The sequence below is a fragment of the Condylostylus longicornis genome, unplaced genomic scaffold, assembly GCF_029603195.1.
Source record: "Condylostylus longicornis isolate FDR11 unplaced genomic scaffold, ASM2960319v2 ptg000040l, whole genome shotgun sequence".
Lineage (NCBI taxonomy): Eukaryota > Metazoa > Arthropoda > Insecta > Diptera > Dolichopodidae > Condylostylus > Condylostylus longicornis.
This window is the reverse complement of record NW_026578009.1, coordinates 12,639,818-12,643,467: the sequence shown is the minus strand read 5'-3', so window position 1 is coordinate 12,643,467 and position 3,650 is coordinate 12,639,818.

Here is a 3,650-nt window from a genome sequence, read left to right as displayed (position 1 = left end):
TGAAAAAGGCATTTGTTTACTAGTCAATGAATATTTTATTTTCATTAGAGACATTTTTATTGGTAAGAGTGACAGTGAAATTTGTGTATAAGCAAAATGAAATTTAAAAAATTAATTGTTTTGTTTTGCGTCACTTTTAATCGAAAATCAAAATAAAGGTGTAAAGCGACAAGATGTAAATCCTTTATTTTATTTTTTCGCCAAAATTTCAAGTTTTTTTTAAAAAAATTTCCTACAAACTTACGATTTCTACATATGTTTGTATGAATATGGTATGTAAGTGATGAATGGGATTGAACCAATAAATGTTAATGAAAATAGGAACACGTAAAGTAACGAATAAAGTAATGAAAGTCTAATTATTAATACAAAAATTTTCTATTTTTAAAATTGTTACCTACGATTTTTGTAATATTAAAAAAATCTCCATTAATTCATGTAAAAATTCATCATTTACATTTTTTGCTTCCATTATGACGATTTCAATTACGTTGTCCTTTTTGAAATTAATTTTTGGAAAAATGTGAAACGCTAAACTCTGACATCATAAAAACTTTAAAAATAATTTTTAATACCGTTTTATTTCTAATAAAAAAAAATTATTTTCGTTCTTTTTGGTAATTTACAATTATTCCTCTTTCGCTTTTCTTTTGTTTTTTTGTACGGTTACACCTCTAAAATTACCATTACAAAAAGTTCAAAAGCAACACCTTTCTATCCTTAATTTGCATATTAGACTTTTTCAAATAAAATTAAACGATGTTAAAAAATGGAATTAAAAATATTTACTTTTTTTTTGGTTATTCTTTCCATTTGATGTAATGAATATTTTTGCACCTATTTTTTTTTTTTGCTATAAGAAATATGTAGAGAAGGACTCATTCCACACACTAATTTTAATTTGAAAAATATTCAAATTTTGTACATTGATTTAATTTTTTTTTTACAATTATTACTCGTAATAACCTGAAGCCAACTTAATAATGACCAACAAATCATAATTAACAAAATAATTTTAAATTAAAAACATGGGCGAAAAAGAATAATAAAAAGGATAATTATTAAATAATTTTTAGAAATCTGTAAAGATTCTCATATTCTTGTTTTCTAAAGAGGTGGACAAATTATTTTCTGCAATTCATTTGAACTCTGCAAATATAACTTTTAAATGATTTCACACCAGAAGTAATTCAGCTAATTAAAATCTTTTCTTAAATAAAATATTTTTGTAGCAATAAAATATATGAGTCCAGGAATTTGCAAAAATCTTATGTTTGAATAGTCACGAAATGGTCTTCAGTTCAGCCGTGCTTGGCTACTATTGCAAAAATATACGAGTATTTAATATTGTACGGCTTATAATTCGCAATTCTGTAATAAATAAATTTTAATATCTAATTTCTAGAATAATAAATAATATGAGAATAAATTACAATACATCTACATTATTTATTATTTATGCAGTACCAAAAACTTTATTAGTATAGTCTAAAAATATAACATCAGTTGGCAATCAATCTAAAATAATATAACAAACATTTCAATTTATTCAATTTCAAAGTTGTGCAAATATTCAGAGACATCTTAAGAGAAAAGTCATTTCTACAGATAATAATAGTCTGCGGCAGGCTTGTTATTTCTCTAGTAAATATCGTAATTTTAAACATGATTTTTGAGATCATGTAATAGCCGTACTCCCCTTGTCTTGGAGATGAAGAAGGTAGAAAAGAAGTTCTTTGCTGTTATTAATTAGTTGATTTCTTAGTAATATTTTAAGTTTTAATCTCTGACCTTAAATACTATTTATAAATTATGATATGTCAAATAACTCTGTTTTTGGAATGCAGGTGACATTAGTGATTTCGTAATTTACTTTTTCAAAAATTGAATTAAAAAGTTGGAAAATGCAAACTTCAATTAAAAATTTTAGTGAGAAACAATGACAGTGCATAAACACTTCATATACATATGTTCATATGTACAGTGAATAAAGAAAAAATAGAGAGAAATTTGTGCAAGTGAGCTTATCAAAACAAAGGCTTTTTTCGTTTAGGAAATTTTTTGTCTTCATTTAGTATGGGTTCTACTAAAGTCGCTTAATAAAGCTTACGTATATATGAACATATATGCAATGAAATGTCGTTAATTTGTTAACAGTATTTGCTAACATGTAATACGCCTTTCTCTCTTGTCACTGTTACTGTCTATAGCAACTTTTACATTATTATCTTTTATATTTAAAACTTATGAATTTTATTGTCCCTTGAATTGATTAAGGACCATTAATTACAATCATAAACATTTATAATAATTTGTTATAGCAATATAACAAGGTTAAACAAGAATTTTAACAGGTATCTGACAGGTATCTGATGATGGTAACACGCTTTAGATTTAGAAATTTCTTACTATAAATTCATTACTTGTGATTTTATTTATCGACCGAGCACACTCTTTGACATATGTATTATGTATTTATTTTAAAATTCATTTAATTCTAAATATGTATGTTCATGTACCTGTACAGAGTATACTTTAAATGGCATCTTAACTTATTGCTACAATTAAGTGAAAGAGAACATTTATAACAGAATATTTATACCATTAATAATGCAGAAGGAACAAACAAAAATTAATTATAAAGTCAAATAATCTTATAGAAAATATTTTCTTTTTTTTTTTACTTTTTGAAAAGTATAATCTAAAACTAAATAACACAAAAAAGACCCTAATGATTTTTATACAGTAAAAATGTAACAATGAATTTAATTAAAATAAAAAAAAAAAGAAATTCGTATTTAAATAAGAGTTTCAGGAAGAGCAATTTTTCAAACGTAAAAATTAGAAACTTAAAGAAATTTTTTTTTCTAATTAATTATTATTAATTATAATAGACGTATGATTTTATAGTTCATAATGTTATTGCATATTTTTAATTCAGTCAAAGTAATTGTTACATAAATTCGTAGTTGTCAAGCATTTTCCAAAATTACTTACTTTGCAAATAATTGATTATCCTTCAGCTTTTACCAAACAGCTACTTTATCTCATTTGGCTCTTTGACTCTATACCATATTTAATAATATTTAAAACGAACTGTCTAGATTCAAAGGAAATCTCTCAAAGTAAAATTATTAAATTATGCGATTTGCTAAACAATTCTGATTAATACTGTATAACAGTTTTTGCAGCATATATGATTTATCCATTTCTCTCCCCTGGAATTAGTTTTACTCATACTAAATTACCTTGGAAAATGCATTGTCTTAAACATTTTGTTGAAATTCATTGAAATCGTAATGAACATCTTGAATATTCATTTCAGTCATATCGGTTACTTGTAAAAACAAAAATCATGGCAATTACTTTTTTTTTCAATCACATTTTGACATATTACAAGAGTTTTTTAATGCTTCTACGTTGTAAACAACTTTAATACCGCCTTTAAATATAGCTTCAACTCCATTCATCAAACATAATTTTTTCTTAAATTCTGCAGTGTAAAAATTTACAGAATATTGCTTTTGCAATATGGAAGGAATCTGCAATTAATATTATATAAATCTTATGTTTGACTTGTCTTAAAACCTGCCAACTTACGATTAAAAACTTTACAATTGTGCAGCAAATAAAAAAGAAAACTGAAAAAT